Source organism: Talpa occidentalis, unplaced genomic scaffold (assembly GCF_014898055.3).
Source record: "Talpa occidentalis isolate TD23 unplaced genomic scaffold, MPIMG_talOcc4v2.1 talOcc4.7, whole genome shotgun sequence".
In the NCBI taxonomy this organism is placed as follows: domain Eukaryota; kingdom Metazoa; phylum Chordata; class Mammalia; order Eulipotyphla; family Talpidae; genus Talpa; species Talpa occidentalis.
The window spans coordinates 49602941-49629026 of NW_023605083.1; the positions used below are offsets into that span (position 1 = coordinate 49602941).

The 26086-nt window shown below is 42.1% G+C and overlaps 1 protein-coding gene across 3 annotated transcripts in view; it reads right to left on the minus strand.

Annotated features, from left to right (window-relative positions):
• FRMD3 (FERM domain containing 3) overlaps positions 1 to 26086 on the minus strand; it is a 243574-nt gene that overhangs the window by 181510 nt on the left and 35978 nt on the right. The window contains exon 1 of one of the 3 annotated variants that reach the window (XM_037494879.2): positions 7376 to 7437. The exons of the other annotated variants lie outside the window; for them this stretch is intronic. The gene's annotated coding sequence lies outside the window, so the exon portion shown is untranslated. Of the gene's footprint in view, positions 1 to 7375; positions 7438 to 26086 lie in introns of those variants that run through there. 3 annotated transcript variants of the gene reach the window in all.

Here is a 26086-nt window from a genome sequence, read left to right on the forward strand (position 1 = left end):
ATTTTGTATTTCCACAGACCAAAATATGAAAGTCAAACTAGACAGTACCAGGGCAGCAGGGAAGTGCCTAGTGAGAGGCACGAGTCATGTCTATTCATGAGGCTCTCACCCATGGAGAAACTTGAAACCCAGTAAGTACATCTCCTCAAAGTTATTGATAAAAATAAAAATGCATGAACTACCTCCCTGAAAGCATGGAATTCATTAAGATCAAGAATATATTTTCTATTAAAAAAATATTAAGTTAGGGGACAGAATGATGGGTGAATTCAAAGCAGCAATGGAAATTAGAAACCAGCACTTGTCAGGTAAAGGTTTCGTAGTTACACATAATTAATGCTCCTATGGCCAGTGCCTCCTCACCCATGGGCTGTATCAAGAAATCAACACAAGAGAGGGGAGGGAGCCCGGATGAGCAGTAATGAGTTAGAAAGGCCAGAATGAGTTATTGTGGTCCACCAGTTCCCAAACTCTGATGCACACTGAATCCCCTGGAGCTTCGTAAAAGCAGGTTCCCAGGATAAAGAACCTCTTGGGACAGAACTAGGCATACTTTTTAACTAGAATGGGTGTTGAAACAATTAAATGTGGTTGAGAGCTTATAACCACAATTTTCTAAGAAAAACTGATGCAGTAAATTTAAAAGATTTTTTATGAAGGATCAGTTCTATCATCCATGCCAGCTGCCCCAGACTCCAAGCATAGCTCTCTCTGCTATTAAGATTCTGGATCTCACCCTACTGAAATGACTGAATCCAAACTTCCCCGAGAGAGGGTAACATGGTACCATACTGCCCTTGAGTTGATCCAGTTCTGACCCTGCCATATCCTGTATAAGTTTAGACCAGTTCCTTAACTCTTCTGAGCCTCTGTTCCTCACAGCCACCCAACGGTTGGATTGATGATTATATTGAGATTTAAGTGAGAGATCACTTCTCGGCCCTTTGGCTAAGATCAAGTGTAGAGATTTAAGTGAGAGAAGGCATGTAGGTCACTTTGCATAGTGACTGGTCAGGGTAGGAACCCAACAACTGTTCATTTGTTCATTCATTTGAGGCATGCTACTACTATCAGAGACTAATTTTTAGCCTCAAAAATCCTCTTGCCTGTGACAACCTAACTCCCCAAGTCGACAGTAGACGCAAGAGAGCAAATCTTTGATGTCCCAGGAGGGTCTGGATTTGTGAAGACACAGATTCACCTATTAGGATTTGATAGTTGGTGTCCAAGATCTTGCATAACACCTCGCATGTTGCAGATGAGAATTAAATGAACATTTGAAGGCTGGATTTACTCAAACAGGCTTGGAGGTAAACTCTGAATTTCAAATTAGGGTGACTTTTCCTCAGCTTCAGTAAAAGTGACTGAAAGAGTCTTAAACAAGCTTAGAACATTTTCCCTCATGTGTTTAGTTTGAAACTAATGGCTATTAGCAGAATAGAGAAGCAAATAGTAGGAGAGCGATTTAATGGTCCTGCCTAAATGCTAGAGGAAATCTGCTCACATCTAAATGCTCTACGATGAAACTCCAAGTTTACATTCTGCTTCTTGACAGTTAAGAGGGAACTAGGAAGAAAAAAATGAACTAACTCCCTGGGGAAGGTACATTCAGAACAGACTTGACAGTACAGGAAGCTTCTCTGGAATTCTGCTCTCCTGACCAAACAGGGACAAACACAGAAAAGCAGCAACAGCACATCTGGCCAAATCAGAAATCCGGGACATCAGTGGATTCTGCAACTATCAAGTAACTGGAAAAACAGGTAATGATCTACATGTGTCCGTTCCATATTCTCAAGTCAATGTTCAACCTTAGGCTACGGTTCTCAGGTGGCTGCACTCCTGGTCGTCCTTCTGAACTAATATTCTCCAGGGAGGGGCACAAGACATCGACATGGATTAGTGAGGATGGGCTAAGCATCAGCTCTGAGAAATTCAAGGCAAGAAGGTAAGGACAGAGTGAATAGGTCCCAGAGCAGTCACATAGCTCAGTACAAAGGAAGAGGGGTGTCCGTGGGGGCTGAAGCTCGTGGTCCTCTCACTTGGGAAAGGACTGAAAAATAACCATTACAGATACACCCAGCTGAAAGCTTTTCTGACTGCTCTGAAATAGATCACCTTTGAAAACACCCACAATGGGCATTTTACCAACAGAGGCAATTGTGTTCGTTTAAGTGGTGATAAAACTGTTATTGTTTTATTGACAGAATCGAAAACTATCTCAAGAAAGCAAGCCAAGAGGTCCCACAATGGACTTTCAGTTCATCAGAACAATAATTCTGACCCTGTTATTTCCTAATCACTTAACTTAGAATAATGTCCTAACTCACTGGCATCTTAGTTTTCTTAGATCCACTTCAAGGTTTATAGTATATGGCAAGAGAAATATCAGATCCTCCTTACTGAAAAATCTTGCTGTAAGTGAATGCATCCATTTTGTGAAGTGTGGAAACCTATACATGAAAGTTGACTGTTACAGGTGAGAAGGATTTAGGGTTATTTCAAAATGTTTCCCATAAGATAACCTCTGTCAATATACATATAGGAAATTTTATATATTGTTTAATTTAATCTTCAAAACAACTCTATAAATTTGGTGCTATTTCCCCCTTTTTGCAGATGAGAAAATTGAGTTCTAGAAAAGTTAAGTACTAACTAAGCCTCAAAGTTTACAAAATCTTTTTGTAAATTTTTACAGAATCTTTATGGTTCTAAACCTGAGCAATATTTGTTGTACCAAGACATCTCCCTACGTGGTAAAAAGGAAAGAAAAAAAGACCACTTCAAAACTCATTACCATAGCCTGCAAAATTGCAAACCTTCAAAAGTACAAAGTACAGTAACAAAATCAGCATTGTGAGGCTACTAGAAATCACTATGTGGAAGAATTACTGCCCTTTGTAACTGTCTGGGAAACCAAACTAGGTACCTTTTTCTCTACCTTTGATTTAAATTTGTTTCCTACCAAATAAAGCCACCATTCTACATTCAATAAAGTACATGTTAATTAACCCTTTTTCAAGGTATCTCCTCAGAACACAAAGAAAAAGCCAAAGACTCCGTGATATGAGCAGGTTAGAGACTAACCTGCAACACAAGCAGAGATTGTCTCACCTCGTATCTGAATGGCATCTGTTTCTGGGGCAATATGATGAATCAAAAACCAATAATACTGGGCCTCCCTGGTGGCGCAGCGGTTGAGCGCTGGGTTGCGAAGCTGCCGGCAGTCTCTGCAACGCCAGCTCAATCCCCGGTCACCGGGTGAGGGTCCCACATGGCACGCAGACCTCTCCTGCCGCCCGCTGCTCCCCTCAGCAGTGTACTTCGGTCCTTCTGCCTGTTCTGCTCCCCGCTCTGGCTCTGGTGAATTCTCTCACCCTCCCGCGCTTCTGACTGTACCCAGTGCTTGTATGAATAAATAAATAAGTCTTTAAAAAAAAAAATCCTACTTATTTACATTTCAAAACTTTAAAAATAGTAAAAGCCAAGACATCACCTTCTAGCAATGATAGATAAGCATATAGAGAAACTGGATAAAATGTAAAACCAAAAATCTCTGATGGCATCTAAGAGTTGACAAGACAGCTAAACAACCAGAAGCAGAGAGGCCAAGTTCTCAGAGAAAAGCAGCACAGAAACTCTCAAAACTGTCTCCTCATTCTCACCACCTAGACCTTTGCTGATTTGCACATTTCACAGGCAGAGACTGTGGTGGGGGTTATAGTGATCTGGTGGTGGGAATGGTGTGAAAGCATGCATTTGAGGAGATGTGAACCAAAGTCACCTCAATAAAAATAATTTTAAAATAAAATCTGATTTCACAACACTGATTGTATTTTACAAATTTGATGGAAACATATTTGATATTTTAAAGAAATTTTATTTTAAATATATATTCACAATAATAACCATTTAGAGAGCACTTTGCAGAGTACAAAGTCAGGAAAAGAGCATGATGGTGTCTGAAGATGGAGAAAACTAGGTTCACATGCCACTGTCATCAACGACCTGGATACCCTCCAAGTCTCAATTTCCCTACCTATGAAAGACAACAATAACTTCCTAGAAAACTACTAGAACTGAAAGACTTAAAGTTTATAAAATATGTAGCAAAAACACAGATAAATGAATAGCAGTTCCCTTCCTACCTCCCCTAGTTCTCACTTATCTAAACATCATTCACCAAGTGGGCAATTTACTCCACTGAGGTCACCTATGAATTAAATGAACATAACATACACCTACTTCAGACCCTATGACAAAAACATGTACTACATTCTTGGGCCCGCTATAGTGAAGTTGTTATCAATTAAGAGAAAATGCTGAGCTCTGCCTAAAGGACTATGAAAAAAATGGAAGATTGAAAAATAGCTGATTTAGTGAAGAGGATGAGAAGTTTGTCCCAGAATGGTAGATTTACTTGTGTCTCCTATTTGAAAATGTTTATCAGTGGTTACAAACTTGGACCCAGAGCTCACGAGGAAGGAGAGATGGAGGTCGGGTAGATGAGAAAAGCCAAGGGACTGGCTGAGGCTGCCATGGGAAAGTGGACAGCAGGGAAAGAGGGTGAATATACTGGATACGGCCAGAAGTCGCAGGAAGAAGTCTGTGTGAGACTAAATCTCAGCCAGAGTGAGATTTTAGTATACAACACGGGTCTCTGGGGGCGTTTTTACCTTGTGAGTCATATTCATGTCACACTAACTAGAAAAGACTCCCTTATCACGTGTTTCTTAGCAACCTGAACTTCTCCTTTGTGGCCTTAATCATAACTGCACTGGAGTAATTATTATTTGTGAAATGATGGGCTTATTGCCTTTCCTCCTGTATTTGGGGGAACAGGCTATCTCCTTCACCACCAGTTCCCAAGTACCAAATTAGCAAAGTGTCTTTGTAAAGTCAGGACTGGCCACAGTGCAGGTTTTCTGATCCCATGCAGACCGGGTAAAGGAGGAGTCAGAGTCCTCAGTAGTTTTGCAGGTCCTTTATTGGGGTTCACCAGGCATATGGCAGGCAGGGGTGCTGGCTGGGAGGCTGGCAGGCCGCCCAGCCCCCAGCAAGTCTTCACTCTATCTGGGCTCTCTGGCGTTCTTTCTGCTGCTTCTCGGCTTCTCTTTCGGCTTCTGCTTCGGCTTCTACTGCTGCTTCTGCTGCTGCTGCTGGCATCCCCATGACGCCACCCTTAAAAGCACAGTCTTAGCCCAGCTGAATCCCATCTACCTATGCCCACACCCTATTCCAGGTGCCCGCCATCAGGCATGCATTCAGGACAAGGATCCATCATCTATCCTGATGGCGGGAGGGCAGAAAAGCCTGACATTTTCTTTACCCTACAGTCTTGCAGGTAATAAGCACCTTTCAATAAATGTGGCGAATGTGTGGGTCAGCAACATCACCATCACCATTGCTTGTTGCAAATGCAAATTCTCAGGCCCTACCCCAGATTTACTACATCACAAACAATGGGTCATTTGTATGCACATAAAAACCTGAAAAACATTGGCTCTGTGTAGGCATTTTTGGTAACTAAGTCCCTAAATCAGATCCTCACTTTGACAGCTGACATTAGTGGCACCAGGAGTTTTAGAAAATACTGATGCCTGGGTCCCAGCAACCCTCCCAATGATTCTGACTTAATAAGTCTGGAGCACGGTTGGGCCATGGGGAATTTGTAATGCTTCCCAGGTGATTCTGATGTGCACTCAAGGTTGAGAAACACTGCCCTAGAGAATTCCAGCCCCTACAGCTAGAGCCTCTTAACCAAGTATGCCCAGACTATGACCAGGCCTCTCTAGTCAGGCCTTTATGCTGGGCCTTAGCAAAGACCAGCTCAGCCTTGGGCCAGCTGGCTGTTGTGCTCACTCAGATTCTGATCCCATTCCTAGAACATGAAGGCTTTGTTGCCAAGTTCCTCAATGATTGTTCTGTTCCCAATTACCAAGACCTTCCCATGCCAAGGCTCTATTGCTGATGAAGAAAAAGATTGTCTCATCCATGAGCACTATTTGATTGACAATGTAAAGCAAAAGTATTGTGCCCTGCCCTAGTACTTCCAGATACCATCTATGACTCAGTTATTAGCTTCTCGGCCCTGAATCTTCAGTCCCCTTGCTATTCCCATCTTGCTTTCAGGCTTCCTTGATGCTACCCACTTGGGCCTCCACACCTCCCCCACCCAACTGACACATCCCAAGTCTTGAACCTTTTTTTTTTTTTCCTTAAAGGAACTTACATATTTCTTGCCCTTCTCCACTATGACTTGAGCCCCCAGTGTGAGAAGAGCCACCAGACTCCCATACCCCATGAATTTTTCCTAAAAATGCCAAGTGCCTGCTCTGCTCTAATATTTAGACCTATTTTCTGTGCCTGAAACAGTCTTACTCATTTTCTTAGAACTGGCTTCCCTTCTTTCTCTTCTCTCACCCCCAAAACTGTTATACATCCTGAAGAATAAAAGTTTCTACATCCAAAGACTCATTTCATCTCTCAGTTTAATGAGTTAAAAACTTCTCAGTCCATTCTCATTACAAAAATGGCTTAGAGAGCTTTACATACACATAATATGAATCCACTAAAAAGGTTCTGAAAGTGGGTCTGTGGCTACCCCTATGGGCTTCTGCCAGTCTGTGATTCCTCCCTCGGTTGTTATACAAAATGTGTGTGGTGAGCCCACATGTATACCTCTGTACAGAAGGTCCAAAATTTTCACAAGCTCTTCAAGAGTTCTGAAGCACATGAAATGGGGCTCAGCATCACCAGTCATTTAGAAAATGCAAATCAAAATTACAATGATATCATCACTTTATAGCCATTGTGAAGGATGATTATTATAAAAAAACAATACTAAAAAGCAGAAAACAAGGATTGACAAGGATATGGAGGGAAATAGGAACCCTTGTAAATTGCTGATGAGGATGTAAAATGCTATAGCTGTGTGTGTGAATGCATAAGACAGTTTGTAAACATAAGAATTGCCATACAATCCAGCATTTCCATTTTTCAGTATATACCCAAAAGAGTCGAAAACAGGCATTATTCACAAGAAACCAAAGGTAGAAACAAGCCAAAGCCCATCAATAGATGAATAAATAAAATGGAGTATATCTATATCATGGAATATTATTCAGACTTTAAGAGGAAGGAAATTCTGACATATGCCGCTGTAAGAATAAACCTTGTGGCTCCTGGTTCTCTGAAGGTGCCAGTGCCCCCGTGTGAGCGGCCTCAGCCAGGCTATGCCAAGCAGCCAGGTTTGATGGCCAACCCTGGTGCAGCCGGGCTTGCGTTTAAAGGAAAAAGAGAAAAGTGGCAGTTTTGGAAACACGCAGGTCAGGTTTGGACCTGGCCAGTGCCATTCAGAGACAGCAGAGCTTACCTCCAGCACAAGATGGTCTACCAGAGTTTCGGTTTTGCACCCCAAGCTGGTTTTGAAAATGAACTAGCTCTGAGCTCCCACTGACACCAGGTAGATTCAAGCTTCCCCAGCCACCAATCAAGTCTTGAAAACAGCTGCTTTGAAAAAGGGACCAATCAGGTCAGAAAGGCAGGTACACTGAAGGCAGATTAAGGAGAGACAGGTGTAGCTAAAAGCGCCTGGGAGAGAAGCTGCTGGGGAGGGGCACCTACAAGGTCACTTATGGTTCAGGTGCCCAGTTTATTGATGGTGATTGCATTATTATTAATAAACGTACATACAAATAAATAGGAGCGAGCACTCTCATGTTCCAGTGATATGAGTGTGTGGGGTACTAGAGACTGTGATTAATTTAATTCTGAGTACTAGAGGTATTTTAAGAAAAAACAAAAACCAAAGGAGGGGAAATAGCTTTTTCAGGTGTATTGATAAAAAAAAAAAAAAAAAAGTTCTCTCCCTAAGAGAAATTCTGCTTCCAGTTTTTCAAAACAATGATTTTAAAAGGCTTTCCATACACAGAGAAACCAAATATACAACAAGAGCATTAAAGGAAAACCAACATATCAGTGTAAACATTTACATTAAAAAACATGGCATGGGAATAATGACTTTAGAAAGCCATCAAATACTAATTCATTTGCTAAGTACAATCACTTATTTAAACCATGCGTAAAACTTTAGTTTGTCCAAAACTTTCAGGATATTCAATTTAGGAATAATTGTATGAATGGCTGTTTCAAAGTAATCTGTAAAAGTGGCGTCCCCAGCCTAATAAGGAAGGAAAATTCTGAAGGCTAGCAGGAATCTAGAAAACTTAAATAAGGGACCAGGAAAAAGAATAACTATAAGAAAGCAAAAATCAAAATCAACAAACAACTATGAACCAGAGACTCACTATGGGGGGTGGGGCACGGGGAGGGGAGAGATTGGGGTCAAAATAAGGGGGTTTCAATTGTATGGGGAATATAAAAATAAAAAAAATTATATAAAAAAAATCCAAAAATAAAAAGTTTTTTTCTTCTCACAGGGCTTCTCGGAGTTCTTTACATGCCAATGGACACTGATAACCAATACGGGGACTGTTGTGTTTCTCAAAGGTATTAAACCACAGACCCCTCTTTTCGGAAAGGCAGCCCCTGCTTACAGAACACACTTGGGAAATGCTGTTGCTTTTGTTTTTGTGTTAAAAGGAAGGAAAGGGGTGGGGCAGGCAAGGGCAGGCCCATCAGTCAGACTTAAAGCTAACAAAAGTGACAACAGCAAATCACTTAACTTCACCAGGCCATCATCCTTTATGGTTCTTTACTGTCTCCAGGATGCTATTCAACTTCAGTCATCAATAACAAGTGTTGTACACAAGGAAGGCCTTCTCATACAGGAGTTGCTACTAATACATGTTTGAAGGTATCACCCCTTTTTGAAAACCTCAAAGAATATTTATTTGCTGGATTCCTTACCAGATCATTTCACCAAAAACTGTGAGGCTTTTGACAACTGTGTATAACACACAAAATAGTAATGGACAAAGAGTTTTCTTTCTTTAAAGACATCAATAGGTAGTATAAATTATCTGTAAGGTGGTCAACAGCATCCAGAATGCCTGAGAGTGGGCAGGAAGGATATTCCAAGAAAAATCAGACTCCGTGCTTTCAGTGGGTACAATTCTTTAACACTTACAACAAATATATATAGATCACTTACAGTAGGTTTTACTAGGTTTAGGGGATGAAAACAGGTATATTTAAATGTGGGATTACAAGCTAGTCTGAAAGGTAGGTCATGTACATTTATTCAGTATTATAATAAGAGAATTATTGGTACATATAAGAATTAATCAGTAAGGCTGGGTAGCATCAAAATGACAAAAGGTACCAAATGTTGGTGAGGATATGGAGAAAGAACCCTGGTGCACTGTTGGTGGGAATGTAAATTAGTAGAAAAAAGTATGGAGATTCCTCAAAAAATTAAAATAGAACAACCATCTGATCCAGAAATTCTGCTTATGGATACACATATCTGAAAGATATTAAACCAGTAGCTCAAAGAGATATCTGTATTCTTGTGTTCACTGCAGCATTATTTACAATCACCAAGTTATATAAACAACTGAAGTGTCCATCAACAGATGAATGGATAAAGAAGTTGTTGTTTCTGTATACCATCGACTATCATTCAGCCTTATTCATCCACGCTGCAACAACGTGGAATGGAACTGGAAGACGTGATGCTATGTGAAAAAAGTCAGACATAGAAAAAATATTTATGACCTCACTTTATAAATGGAATCTTAAAATGTGAGTTCATACAGAGAGAATGGTGGTCACTAGCGACAAAGAAGTAGGGGAAATGAGATGTTGGTCAATGGGTACAAAGTTTCAGTTATGCAGGATGAATAAGTTTTAGCCATCTCACATACATCATGGTCTTATAGTTAATAATATGGTTTTATATACCAATATTTGCTGAGAGAGTAAATACTAAGTATGTTCACAGTAACCACCAAGGGAAAAAAAGGTAACTATGTGAGGTGATGGACATGTTAGTTAGCTTGACTTTAGTAATCATTTAACCAGGTATATCAAAACATCACATTGTATACCCTAAATACATACAATTTTTATCTTTTAAAAATGTATTATAGGACTTTGAGAAATAGTTGAGAATGGACTCTTGGAAGAAGTAAGATATCTTGGGCCACATGCCAAAAGGAAGATGATAGAAATTTAATAACAAGGGAAGAAATGAAGTCACCATAGTTAGGTGTAAGGGTACATGCAAACAAGCAGGCCAGAGGAGCAGGCCAACTTGAGTCAATGAACCCGAGCATGGACACTGAGTCCACAACGAACCCGCCTGAGAGCTGTGAGGCCAGCAAGCTGTGTTTGTAAAAGCCTAGAAGATGGCAGAGCAGGCGTGGTTCTGGACTAAGCTTTCACAGGAGCCTCCTGGCAAGGTTGGCAGCTACCCAGGCATGTCAGAAGCAGCAGCAGCATTGGCGATCTCGTTCTGCAGTGTGCTTTTGAAGTCATTCCTGGGACCTCAGCCTAGAATCTGTTTTCAATTAGAGAGAATTTACTCACTGGATGGGAACATTTCACCTGATGAAAAATTTAGAGCTCAAGGATTGGTGTCTATTCCTTAAAAGAACGTGTTTTAAGCCCTTCTTATGATCAGTGCAAAACCTCCCCCCACCATCCTTTACCAGTTTCTGTAAAGAGAAGCAAGTGCTCATTGTCTGTTTACACACCAGCTATGGGAAAGGATCTTTTGGGAGTCTGAGCACACATTTGAGCACATTTCTGACTCACACTGCTTGCCAATATAAAATACAACATATGTACTTGAATTTTTCCAAGTCATAAAATGCCCACAATCAATCATGGGAAACTAGATTATGAGTCATGTTTAGACATGAGGATTTTACAAATATGTTGCCAGTTTTCAAGAGGGTAGGAAACATAAGTGATTGGGCCAGAAAAATTCTCAAATCTACTGAAAAGGAAATGATTCAGGATGGGGAAATATTATTTGCATTCTAGCAAAATCAAGGCAGTTGTAAAAAGAAACAATACAGAAACAGAGAATAGAATGGTGCTCTAAAGATATTGTTGGCTACTCCCGCACCAAAAATAAATATACAAAATGAAGTCCACTGCTCTGAATATAAGATAAACATATGATAGTGAATGAGCTTCCAAGGGTACTGAAGGACTGTTAATCTTTCTCTCTGGGCCTCAGTCAGAGAAACAAATATCAATGACTAGCTCTGCTGGGCACTCACTAATAAATCCACATTAAGATGACACCTGACAGATGAACCTAAATCAGAATTCTACATGAAGGGGCTGGCAAAGACTGAAAAGAGACACCCAACCTGACTTAAGCTATTTGCTCCCTGGTGTGTAAAATCACATGTACTTCAAGTTTCTATTTCTGATGTTAAAAGGCCCTCCCTCAGGAATCTGACGTGGAAATCTGGTTTCCCTTTCACACTCCTTATCCATCTCATTAGACTGCAGGGTAACATAAACAATCTAACAAGCACATAACTAATTTGCCAGATCCTGTTTGTTCTTTAGGAGATGGGGGAATCTATAAACAGTACCTTGTTCTTTACTGCTGCAGAACACTTAATTACATTAAGCAATTTCATTAAAACCAAGAAAAATTATCTAGAAGTATTTAAACTCTCCAAGTCATTAAACCCTGAGCAAGAGCTATGTCATGCCTCACACTGAGAGTTGGCAGTGCCTTGGGGTACACTGTAATTTGAACTGATCCCCCATTTCAGCGACAAATAAGAAATACCATCTTGAATCGCTAAGAGTTGTATTTGGGATTCCCACCACCTAGACATGACTCAGGATAACCAGAGAAGAGCAAAGAAACAACTAGGGTGAAAATATAATAAAAAATGTAAGGTTATTGGGCCTCCCCTCGTGGCGCAGGCAGTTGAGCGCAGCGCTGTGAAGCGTCTGCAGCCTCTGCAGTGCCGGTTAGATCCCGGCCGGCCAGCAAGAGTCCCACATGATGCGGCACACCTCTCCTGTCATGCCCGCTGCTCCCCTCAGCAGTGTATTTCATCGTCTGCCTGTTCTGTTCCCCGCTCTGTCTCTGGTGAATCCTCTCACCCTCCCACGCATCTGGCCTGTACCCAGTTCTTGTATAAATAAATAAATAAATCTTTAAAAAAAAAAAAGAATGTAAGACTAGCCAGAAATCTTGAATTCCAGTTCCCATTTGGGCACTTAATGTAGCCTTGATACACACACACACACACACACACACACACACACACGCTTCATTGATTTAAAAAAATAAACAACCCTGGTGAAATAACCAAGAGAGTTCAAATTTCTCTTACAGGACAATAATTCTTAAATACATTCAAAAAATGTTTGGTGGGGAATCTCATTTGCCAGATTTTAATATATTAATGTGTAAAATGTGTATTGTATATAATATGTATAATTATTATATGTAACATATAATATATAGTATGCACATTAAACCTGTCTCGCCCGCTGCTCCCCTTATCAGTGTTTCGTCAGTCTGCCTATTCTGTTCCCCACTCTGTCTCTGGTGAATCCTCTCACCCTCCCACGCATCTGGCCTGTACCCCAGGATTTGTATAAATAAGATAAAAAAAACTTTTTAAAAAAATGTGAAAATATAATCCTACAGTAAAAAAGTACTTCCTTCTTGCACGAGCACACAAAGATATGTCTCTATCTTTGTTTATCAATAGTGAGTAATATATTATGTGTCTGTTCATTAATTTAACCCAGAAGCACAAGTTTGAAATTGAAGGCCAATGGATCTTATAAAAACTTATGCCACCTGCTCAAGATACTTAGAACTCACCAAGACCAATCACCACCAAGCATCTGTCCCAGGGTACATTTTACAATAACCCAAGGACTTAACCATCAGGGCCTTCACAACCCCTTGAAAGCTACATTTTCTCATACCCTCCCCCACCCAATCTTGTCAACATCTGTGTACATCCAGGTAAGCCCACCTGGTTCCACTGGTCCGTGACTCTCTAAGCAATGAAAAACTATAACATAATGGGGTTATTCTGGGACTTTGCTTAAAAGACATTAGTTAATGTTTCAATTCACACACCCACACACTCACACATATACTGCATAAGTCCTTTGATAATAATTACTGAGTATTCAGTTCTATGAGTTTTAAAATGCACACACATACACACACACAATGTAAATTCCTGCATTAATAATGACATCTTGAATCAAGATAATGCCATAGACTGGTTATGAATACTCTCCCCAGAGCCACCATAAACATGTTATGTCTAAGCATTTGGGAAGCAGGGGTCCTTGCAACACTGCTTGCAAATATAATTATTTCCCATCTAACCCCTATCATTCATCTCTTTAATGTGCTGTTTGTTTTCAGTGGAGCAAGGAAAAGAATATTAATGGTGTCATCCAAGCTATCATCACCAGGAAGTAAAATTTATGCCACAATTCTATGGGGGAAATACCATTAGCAAAGGATTATGAAAGGTCACTAAAAAATTGCCTCTAGTCACGAATCAAGCATGTTTTGCTAAAAGTACTTCTAATTTTTCTTTCATTGCTAAAAAAACAAGACTTTACTACCTCCCTCACCACCTTGTCCCAAAAGAACATCTTAATGGAATAAGAGAGAGCTAAATACAGATAGAATTCTATTTCTCTCTACTTGTTGGAAATTGAATTGAATTGAAATTGAAAGCATCTCTTCTTCATTTCAGAAATCTGAGGACATAGGTGGGATATAATAACAGATTTCCAGGACACTGCTGGAGCTGGTGAACTTCAAACAACACAGTAGAGGTAGGCTCTTGACAACTCAATTCAACTCAATGAATGCCAATATTCAACACAATTCCAATAAAAATATTCATTGAATGAATATTTACAGAGCATTGTGCATGGCAGCCCTGGTCTGCAGACAGAAAATGGGGGTCCTGGGGGAGCCCTTGAGGAGTCGAGTGGTAGAGCGAGGGATTGGACCCAACAATACTCTACGAAAGCATAACAATGAAAATATGAACTAGCACAGAATGGAGAATAATTAAGCGCCTCAGGAAGGTAAAGAAACTCCCCAGGGTTTACAACCCATCAGAGGGGTTTTGAGACTTGAATAGAGTTGGAGTTTGGAGAGAACAGATAGACTTAGTAACCCCCGAATGATAAAACTTTTATCAAAATGGCTCACTAGAAGCTCACCATAGTTAACTGTCCATCATAGCCACGTAAGGCTAACTCAAAATAAGTCTTAATTCAAATTACAGTCAAGAACAACCTAGACAGACTTTTCACCAATTTTTGGTTACAGCTAGACTAGAAACAGAGCCCAAGGTATTAACTCGTACATATTTATCTATTAGAATCACTAGTCTCACATCTGACTCTACCAAAATATGTAGTGCTCTGCCTCCTTTTAAAGGTAACGTAACCACTGCAACTTTTCTACAATTTGATTATAGCTATATAATTCACATACAACTAAATAAGCAGTGCGGGGGATACACAAACATCTCAGTGATATGCTCCTCTCCAACTCAGCTGCAGCAGAGACAGGCCAATACACACAAAAAAAGGAAGGACAGAAATAAAGATACCTGGTTTGGAGCCCCTTTGAAACACCTCTGCATTTAGTCCTGTGTAACATTAATTTCACACAGCTTAATTTAGTCATCTTTAGGGCCTCCCTGGTGGCGCAGCGGTTGAGCGCTGGGTTGTGAAGCTGCCCGCAGCCTCTGCAGCTCGGTTCGATCCCTGGCTGCTCCCCGGCCACCGGAGGAGGGTCCCGCATGGCGCGCAGACCTCTCCTGCCGCCCGCTGCTCCCCTCAGCAGTGTACTTCGGTCCTTCTGCCTGCTCTGCTCCCCGTCTGGCTCTGGTGAATTCTCTCACCCTCCGCGCTTCTGACTGTACCCAGTGCTTGTATAAATAAATAAATAAATAAATAAGCAAATGAATAAATTAAAAAAAAAAAAAATTTAGTCATCTTTAAATGCAAATTTAGTCATAGATGCCTCTGAAACCCAACTGGAAATTGAGCAATGGTGAAAGAAAATACTCAACTGCTTAAAATTATGGATTAGAACACATAGGCTCACAAAAGAAAATAGCCAATGAAGCCATGGGATATATGCAATTTAGAAAACAGAACCCCTGTCTAAAAAAAAAAAAAACTAATGTAATACTTCTTGCTTTTCTGATATTTAAATCATTCTCCCCAATTCATCTACACTCAAAAGTCACTTTAATTATGAAAATCTCCCTAGCTAATCATCCTACCAACTTAATGGTAAGGCTTTTAAGAGCAGACACTTGTCATTGACAAATCTCGTCCACTCCCCAAACCTAACACTGGACCATCAGCATTATTCCCATTAAATGTCTGATGTAAAAAAAGAACTTACATGGGAAATCACTTTAGATGTTGTCCCTGTTGTATAATCAAGAAATCTCTATGAGGAAAATGGAGACAATAAGTTAAGTAGGCTACAAAAACTGAAGAGACTGAGTCGACTGTCAAACCACCAGAATGGCGCCTGTTCCCCCTCAGTGGAAGCTCAGCCCAGCAGCATGTACACATATTTCTGAAATGACAGGAGGAAACTCTGCTCAGGTTTCAGGCCATCTCAACATTCCTCTCAAATAGGCCTGCCATGGTCAGAAGCAAAAACCTGTGTTAGGTAAAAAAGCAGAAGGAAAGAAAAATATTCCATTTGCTGAACTGTGGGGCCTTGGCACCATATTCTAGGGCCACTTGAGAACGGGCATTTAAAATAAGTAGCATCACTATGCTAATAGATAAATGTTACTTTAGTAGCAGAAGCTCATCATGAAACTCAGTATAAGCACCTGGTCAATCTGATTGCCCATCAAGACACTGTTTGCTTTTGTCTCAGACGTGGTATTGTCACGTTACATATAGCCACACATATAGTTCATAAGTTACATATGAACACACCACTTTTAAAGCTATTATTTTCTATTCAATCTCAAATAGTTGCAGAAATACGATTTGGAATTACTGCTATTTAAAATAATCTTCTAAATTTTGTTTTAATGAATACTACTTTAAAGACAGTTGCTTGTTTCTGGAAAATTTGTTAATCAAAATTTCAATAAAGGGCCTCCCCAGTGGAGCAGCGGTTGAGCACTGGGTTGCAAAGCTGCCCACAGCCTCTGCAGCGCCGGTTCGATCCCCGGCTGCTCCCCAGCCACCAGAGGAGGGTCCCACATGGCGCGCAGACCTCTCCTGCCTCCCGCTGCTCCCCTCAGCAGTGTACTTCGGTCCTTCTGCCTGCTCTGCTCCCCGCTCTGGCTCTGGTGAATTCTCTCACCCTCCCGCGCTTCTGACTGTACCCAGTGCTTGTATAAATAAAAATAAATCTTTAAAAAAAAAAGTGATATTAATTCGTTTAAAAAAAATTTCAATAAACACGGAGAAACAAGGGGGGGGCTCATGACTTAAATTCCACCTCCATGAGTCAGACACCCTCAGGGGCCCATGTCACTGAGATTTCAAAGACAAGGAGGTAGCCAGACTGTGTTTCAATCCTAATAAACATGATTTGTGTTTCCTGCCCTACTTCTCTTCAGTTCCCTCACTCTAAAATGTATTAACACCCAACCCCTTTTTAATTTCCCTTTTCTTTATCTGCTAATTGTCCCCTTCCCCACAGCCATTACAGGAACTTCCCTGCTGTCTGCTCATCCGAGAAGCAGAAACAACTGCAAATCTGTCAAAAGCTCTAAGCCATTAACAGCAGAGTCCATCCAAAGGGGCACTCCAGGGAAAGGTTGAGTGGAAAAACAAACATTTTTCTAACTTCCATTCTACATTCTATAATGGAATTAACTTCACTTAATATAACTAGCACAGAAAAGATTTGGAGAGTTTAGGAGACTAGGATCCTAGAGAAACAAAATCATTTTTGAAAAAAAAAAAAAAAGGCCTTTTAGATTTCTATAATTTGGAGGCTGATAGACTGATTAATCTGTGAAAGCTCTCTCTCTCTCCCCCCCCCCACACACACACAAACACACACACACTGTTTCTTGCTTTTTGCCACTACCAAATCATTCAGAAAGCTGTAAAAAAGTGAAAAATTCAGGGAGTATCAAATATCATCTTCAAGCAGGACCCCAAAGTGTATCCTGGACCTATCACTTCACAAGGTTCCTGGTAATGCTCCAAGCCAAAATGGAATACTACTCAGCTATTTAAAAAAAAAAAAAAAATGAAGTCTCATCATTTTGTCCAACATGGGTGGACTTTGAGGGGAATATGCTTAGTGAAATAAGTCAGACAGAGAAAACCAAAAATACCACATCTCATGTGGAAAATAAAGAATCAAAGCAAATATGCAAACAAAACAAAACCAAAAAACCTTACATTTTGGCACAGAATGGAAGTTACCAGAAAGGAAAGGGAACTGAGGGCCAATAAACAGGTAAAGGGTCAACTGTATAGTGATGGATAGAAACTAGACTTCCAGTGTGATGATAATGTAATATATACAGATGTTGTAAACTTTTTTTTAATTCTTAGATTATGAGGACAAAAATGGTGCTCTCCAGAAGGGAAGGGGAGGTACAGGTAGTAGGCATATTGGGCAAAGGGAGTCAACTCTATGGTGGTGAATAGTAACTAAACTTTTGTTGGGGACCATAATATAGCATATACAGAAATTAAATTACTGTGCTATACACCTAAAAACCCATGCAAAATTATAATTCAATATTACTTCCATTTAAACATTTTTAAATAAATTAAAATTAATTTTAAAATTTCATGTCAACTGACCTTGACAATCACAACGTGGATATTACAGTGCTTACAATAAATCACAATAAATATTACCGTACTGAAGGCTCTGTGCATTCTGCCATTTTTCTTATGTAAAGGAATTAATTTAAGCCTACATGTCCCTTGAAATCCCTTTTTTAATATAATACCTAGAACTTCTCAGGAAATACAGTCGTACCCAATTTGCATACCCTTAGCAACTTCAATTGAATATAGGAATTTGAGATGAAAGAAAACAGTAATTAGTTCCCTGTTCTACCAGGGGTAAGAGGAGAGAATTGCTTTCACACAGTGAGCCCAGATCAAGCAAAGATGATAAATGTGATTGGAGATAATACGAAGATGATGCTGGCTGACTTTTCTGAATCCTCCGACTCACTGTTATCTGCCAGTAGCCTGGGTAACACAGGGGTAACACACAGGCCAAGGAGCCTCCTCCAGGCACTGGGACTCCGCCTGAGCAATAAATCCTCCGGCTGCACCAGCCAGTGAGCCTGTGCATCTGGGTCAGTGAAGTCACATTGGGCAGGCGACACCAAACAGGCACTTCCAGTCAGGGTCACTGTGTGCAAGATTCTGCCCCATCAGCAGCTCCAAAACCTTCTGTCTACCCTTGTCATTCACACAAATCCTTGTGGGGTCAGCACAATGCAAAAAGGAAGGTCAGCCAAGAAAACCACCTTCTAGGTCTTCTGACCCTGACTAGTGGAGGAGAGCGATTATGTTACACTCTGTCAGGAAGTGGTATTTTGAGCTCTAGTCTGCTTAACTGGATATAGTTGCCTGGCAAAGTTATGCTCCTCAGAACAAATTTATTTGCACCAAAGTCAGAATGGCAGGGGACGACAGAAAGCCGGACACATGTCCCCGGAAGCCTATCTACAAGTTAATACTCTTGAATGTATTTGTTAATGTGCTGTTTCTCAAGCAGCATTTTGCTTCTTGGTGCTTGCTATTATCTACTCTTTATATACTCTTTATACATCGTTTAATTTAAAAATGCAGATGCTTCACACCCCAGGCCCTCCAGGGAAACAATTCCATATACACCAAGAGTGAGTGCAGACTTCTGTCATTCTCCTGCTCACACCAGGATACTTCAGTCCTAAGTGAATGAACAATGCCCTAAAGAGAATATGCTTTGATTAAAACCTCTTTCCACCAGAACCTAAACTGATACGCTGAGTTAAACAAAAAGATTGCAACTAGAGGCCTGCCTGGCTACTACAGAGGCCTGCCTGGCTACCAGAGCAGCACTGGAGCAGCTACAGGGGAGCTAATAATAAAGCACACACAAACCATCTGCTAGGAAATGTCATTTCACTGGGCGAGAAACGTGGCTTGGGGTTTCATTTTGTTTTTTGCCGCCAAAAGTGACCCTAAATATGTTGCATCAAATTCTGCTTTTCTACTGAATTCCTTAAAGATATCTAGATTCCATAAGATTTTGGTCACGTTCAGATCTATCAGAACGGGTTGATGTCGGTGTGAAAATGTCATCCTGACCAAGTAAAGAGTCAAGCACAAGTCAGACTCCAGCAGCAAAGAGTGGCGGTTTCTTCCACAGCTGACCCTCCTTTTGGCCCCAGCTTCTTCTGAGTAGGAGCAGGGAGGAGCCACAGGGGATACAGAGTGAAGCCATTTTTTTTTGGTTGGCTGCTGCTTATCCCCCCAACTTTGACTCATCACAAAAGCCCTGACTCTCAGCATTAACTCATTTTTTGAAGGTTATATAGCAGGGTGTCCCTCCATTCTCTTTCAAGCCACAGATCCAGCTGTATGCCACCTCCCTATCACCTCCATCACCCTCTACTCACCTGGGTCCCCTGGTCTCCTGGGCAGCCCTGCTGGCACATGGTGGGTGCTCAGCTCAAGCTCGATACGTTCCCAGACCCTTCACAGTTAATGGAAGATTCTCTGAGGTTGCCCTCACAGCCGCCCCCTCTTATCCTCTCCAATTCCCTTCTCCTCTGTCCCGGGAGCAAAACAGTGGCTAAGAGACCAATCTCCCTTCTTGCACATGTCCCAGACTTTACAAGTGATCCTTCAAGAGTTCCTCCCTCAGCTTTGGGGAGTGCAAGTACCCACCATTTCTCTCTCCATGAACACTGCCCTCCCCTCAAAATCTGTCAAGCCTGCCCCCACACACACTTCTTTCAGTCATTTTCTTACTGTCCCAGGAGCTGAAGGTTAAATTGGTGATAAGTTTACTTTTCCAAATGGGCATTTTTCAGAAAGACCTAAAGGGAAGGCACTGGCCCCACGGCTGGCACCTCCTCCAGCCTAGGAAGTGAGGAGTTCATGCCTTTTATTCTCTGTTTTGTGTGTATCCCCAAGTCCAAAAAACTCATTGGACATATTGTTACACAAAGAACCCAGTAGAACCCCTGCCATCCTCTACCTTCCAGCTAACCTAGAGTGTCCCAAAACCTAATCCTAGCTCATGTCCCAATCTTACATGGCATAATTCAGTCACTAATCTCATAAATTGGTACTTTATAAGCAAGAGACCTTCTTACAGTGACACAGAGTGGATTTTATGCTGTGTTCCAGGTATGATGCGTGCTCCACAATGACAACCTGAAGGACATATAAGTAGTACAGCAACTTTTTTCATGCTAAAATCATAATCATGATTGGTTAACATTTCCATTTCAGGTAAATCAGATTATTCAGTTGAAAGAAAAGTATTAAGCATATGACTGAACAAATGATACAAGAATATGAAAAAACATCTGAAAATGGCAGAGCAATGACTGAGTTTGGAAAGTTGATGAAATATATCTCAACTTGTCAACTGTACTTTGTCACAAACACTAACGAATGTTATGTCATTAACCACATCAGTGACAAAAATCCTACTCTTAAACTGACAAGATTCCAAACTCTCAATCCTAAACCAACTCAGGTTCAATATAGTAAGATAAAACATTCTTTTCAGGGCCTCCCTGGTGGCGCAGGGGTTAAAGTCTCAGCACTATCAAGCTTTCACCAGCCACTGCAGCACAAGTTCAATCCCCGGCCAAGGAGCTAACCCACATGGTGCAGCAGACCGCTCCTGCCTCACCCGCTGCTCCCCTCAGCAGTATGTTTCAGTAGATCCGCCTGTTCTGCTCCCCACCACTGTCTCTGTTGAATCCTCTCATCCCCTGCACCTCTGGTTCTTGGATGCATAAATAAATAAAAATAAATATTTTTAAAAACACTTTTCAAACTACCCCAATGTTAATAATCATAATAAATCCCATCACATCCACTAAAAAGAGGAAATGTGTCTTTTTGACAAATGCCCTGGTGATTCCTATGATTAGAGACATTTGGCGAATAACGACAGAAAGTGCATCTATACAAGATCCATTTAATGGCAAAAAAAAAAAAACATTGAGAAAAAAAGATTTAGGAGAAATGGGGTGATAGCTCCATGTTTGACACTTTAAAGTAGCTGGCTATTATGAATGAAGAATGCATTTCACCAGGATCTGTATTCCATTGATTTAGCAAGACTATAAATAAATAAAACAAATCACAGTGTGCTTACAAAATGTCACAGTAATGCCCAAGTGCAGTATAAGCTTAAAGAAACTAAGTAAATAAAAATAGTCTGTAGCCCAAATAATATGAACCAAATGTTCAGCTGAAATTATTACCATGATGAAATTATGAATAATAAAAGTATTATCATAACTTTTTAAATTTATGAACACATGTACCCAAATGATCTTAAGGCAAATTAGCATCTGATTTTCTTAAATGCAAAATGTTTGGTATGAAACATTTGCTACTTTTGCTGTTTGGTTTGGACATTTGCTACTTTCTAAATATCCATAGGTTCCTCCACATTTTCCAGCCCCCTTGCATGGTCAGGACTGGAGCCATACAGTGCCCAGTTGGGTGGGAGGAGAAAGAACTGTGTCATTTCTAGTCTAGTCTAAATAACTAGGAGTTGGGGTTTAACCAACCAGTTCTCTATTTCTTTCCTGCCATTTGTGAGAACAGGGGTGACTCCTGACAGCGAGATGTCAGAGAAAGATAAATACTGTATACAATACTATATAACATCGCTTACCTGTAGAATCTAGAAAAGTCAAGCTCATAAAAGTGATATTGGTAGTTGCCAGAGGCTGAAGACTGGGGGAAATGGAGAGATGTTGGTCAAAGGGTATAAACTTTCAGTTATAAGATGAATATGTTCTGGGGATCTAATATGTACAGCATGGTTATTGCATCATTGTAGGGTAAGGAAAAGTGTCAGGCTTTTCTGCCCTCCTGCCTTCAGGATAGATGATGGATCCTTGCGGTCCTGAATGCATGCCTGATGGCAGGCACCTGGAGTAGGGTGTGGGCATAGGTAGATGGGATTCACCTGGGCTGAGACTGGGCTTTAAAGGGTGGCATCACAGGGATGCCAGCAGAAGCCAAGAACGAGCAGAAACCGAGAGAGAAGTGAGAGAAGCAGAAGCTGAGAGAAGGCCGGAAAGCCCAGATAGAGTGAAGACTTGCTGGAGGCTTCACCCGGTCTACATGGGATCAGAAAACATGCTCAGTGGTCATTCCTGCCTTTACAATTGCCTCTACAATTCCTGCCTCTACATTCCTGCCTCAGCCCACCACTGAGGACCCTGACTCCTCCTTTACCTGGTCTGCTGGATATTAGAAAACCTGCACTGTGTCCCTTCCTGACCTTACAATTGGCGTAAGTCGGCAAGATGATCCATGCAGACGGGTATGGAGCCCTCTGAAGACCTGGAGGGACTAAGGAGTAACAGACTGTGTTTGCCTGTGACGACGCTGGAGGCGCCATGGCAGCACAGAAGGTGGACACGGTCCGGTAGCTGCGGGACGACACCTCAGCTGGAGGAGGAGACGCCCAAGAGAACCAGCCAACGACACCCCAAGGCAGCAAGAATCGTTGGGGAAGAGAGGACCACGATTCAGAGCTCCCCAGTGCTGATGCAGGGAGAGGCTGTAAGAGGCAGGACAGGACACAGTGCAGGTTTTCTGATCCCATGCAGACCGGGTAAAGGAGGAGTCAGAGTCCTTAGTGGGTTTTTGCAGGTCTTTTATTGGGGTTCACCAGGCATATGGCAGGCAGGGGTGCTGGCTGGGGGGCTGGGAGGCTGACAGGCAAGTCTTCACTCTATCTGAGTTCTCTGGAGTTCGTTCTGCTGCTTCTCGGCTTCTCTTTCGGCTTCGGCTTCGGCTTCTACTGCTGCTGCTGGCGTCCCCCCGTGATGCCGCCCTTAAAAGCACAGTCTTAGCTCAGCTGAATCCCATCTACCTATGCCCACACCCTATTCCAGGTGCCCGCCATCAGGCATGCATTCAGGACAAGGATCCATCATCTCTCCTGATGGTGGAAGGGCAGAAAAGCCTGATATTTTCTTTACCCTACAGAGGCCTAATGGACTTGGTCTGATGGACTTGGACTGACAATCCCGCCAGAAGGCAGAGGAACTTTGGCAAGTTAAGTTTTTGGGACCCTGGGGGAGAATTCTATTGTTTGTATACCCCAGGAGATTGGAATCTGGGGGTGGCCAGTGGGCCTTGATGGCCAAAAGCAGCCTGCATATGCCCAGCAGCCAGGCAGAGGAGAAAAGCCAACTGAGAAGGCAAAAGCTGGTGCTGATGCTAAGTTTGGGAAGCCTTGAGCGGCTGTTAAGCAGCCTAAGTATGCTGAAGACCTGTGAGTCTCGTAAAATCACCTGTGGGTGATGCCCTGCTCCTTGTCCAGTGAGGGTGAGGAGCTGAGGAACCCGTCCTTGGGGGACGGGTGGGGAACGTGGCTTGGAGTGGAGCCCAAGCCGAATGTAAAGTTTGGATCCCCGGCCCATGTGCTTGTGCAGTGGGTTGGCCTGAGTGCAGGGGTCTGCGAGTCGCATTGGTGGCTATGAAGGCCGAATGTTGGAGCGACAGCAAACAGAAACCCTGAGGGTTGGCGATTACCCCCAACAGAATAGAATCGTCATTCAGAGAGCGAGTGCATCCTGGGGGTGGATGCGGTGTGTGGCTTGTAGCCGAGACTACAGCCAGAGAAGGCCAGGAAGCCTGACGGCGCCTGGCGTGTTTCAGTAGATGCTGTGAGTGGTTCCCCTCCCTCGTATGAGCAGTGCCTTCAGCAGCAGATGTGGTTCCCCTCCCTTGTATGGTTCATCTGCTGGTACAATAATTCTCTTTTGCCACTAAGTTGGGGCCCTGCCTGGACTTATTTGTGTTCTGTTGTATTTTGTTGTTATATTGTGATGTATTGGCTCTTGTGGGCCAGGGCTGCATTGTTTATGTTTGCTAAGAAAATTATATATATGTAGATTGTATGGCAGAAAACCCTGAGGGGGTGGACTGTAGGGTAAGGAAAAGTGTCAGGCTTTTCTGCCCTTCCGCCATCAGGATAGATGATGGATCCTTGCGGTCCTGAATGCAGGCCTGATGGCGGGCACCTGGAATAGGGTGTGGGCATAGGTAGATGGGATTCACCTGGGCTAAGACTGTGCATTTTATGGGTGGTGTCACGGGGATGCCAGGAGAAGCAGAGAGAAGGCCGGAGAGCCCAGAGTGAAGACTTGTTAGGGGCTGGGAGGCCTGCCAGCATCCCGGCCCCCCAGCACCCTTGCCTGCTGTGTACCAGGTAAACCCCAATAAAAGCCTGCAAAAGCCACTGAGGACTCTGACTCCTCCTTTACCCGGTCTGCTGGATATTAGAAAACCTGCACTGTGTCCCTTCCTGACCCTACACAAGGCAAGTTTATTCTGATGTTTGTCACACATATTCAAAGACCATAAATTGTTTTCTATAATTGCTTTTTATAGCTCTTACATGCTACAGCTACAAATTTTCCTACGAGAAGTCCACTAAAAAACTGCAACAAAAATAACTACTTAGGGCCTCCCTGATGGCACAAAGTGTTAAGCACCACACTGTAGGCAATCCGCAGCCTCTGCAGCACAGGTTCGATCCCTGGCCTGCCAGGGAGCAACCCACATGGCGCAGCAGACCTCTCCTGACTCGCCCACTGCTCTCCTCAGCAGTGTACTTCGGTCAGTCTGTTCTGTTCCCCACTCTGTCTCTGGTGAATCCTCTCACCCTCCACATCTCTGGCCTGTACCCCGGCTCTTGTATACTGTAGGGTAAGAAAAAATGTCAGGCTTTTCTGCCCTCCCGCCATCAGGACAGATGATGGATCCTTGCGGTCCTGAATGCATGCCTGATGGCGGGCACCTGGAATAGGGTGTGGTCATAGGTAGATGGGATTCGCCTGGGCTAAGACTGGGTTTTTAAGGGCGGTGTCACGGGGATGCCAGCAGAAGCTGAGAGAGAAGCAGAGCCATGAGAAGAGCAGAGAGAATGAGAGAAGGTCGGAGAGCCCAGAGTGAAGACTTGCTGGGCGCTGGGAGCCTGGCAGGCCTGGACGCCCCCAAGCATCCCTCCTGCCATGTACCTGCTAAGTCCCAATAAAAAACCTGCAAAAGCCACTGAGGACTCTGACTCCTCCTTTACCCGGTCTGCGGGATCATAGAAAACCTGCACTGTGGTCTTCCTGCCCCCTACATATACATAAATAAATAAATCTTTTAAAAAAAAAAAAACTACTTAAACATAGCTGTTGGAAGAGGGAAAGATAGATGTTGTGAAGATGAAGCAAAACCCCCATTTTACATGTAAGGTATACCACATTAATTTTTCAGAAAGCAGAACTATATCCTGAAATTTTTGTAAATGTGGTATATGCTTTCATGGAAGAATCTCTGGGTAGAGATTACAGAGCTCAGCTACCAAGTGAGCAGCTAAAACTTGCAATTTCATACAGATAGAATTACCTCCATTTTTTTTCTGCAGGAAAATGAAACAAATGTGTGAATAATTACATTATGCAAATCTGCACATTTTAAAGCAAGCCTTAATATGTTAGAATACTGAAGCAAATGCCCACTGTGAAAACCCTCATTTGCTGTCCCTGGTAATAAGGCAATTGCTATGTAACAAGCAGCAAGGCGATATCTCTTATTTGCTCTTGGAGGGAATTTGTTCTTATCGTTAGTGGGGTTTTCATACCAATCCCTGCAGCAACCGGTGCATCTGTGCATGGGGTGCATCTGTGACTCCATGCACTTACTTAAGCAGAGAGGACAGGGAAAACCAATTCCAAGTTTAATACAATCCTTTTTTCTCTGTAATGAATTTACCTCCTCCTTCCTGCTGCAACTCTAAAGGAGGTACAATTTAAATCAAGCACCAAAATTTGTTACTTATGGAAGCAACTTCTCTCAAGTACCTGAATCACTAACTTGTTTTATTTATCTATTTATGTCCCTTGTTCTGGAAAGGATTTAAGAT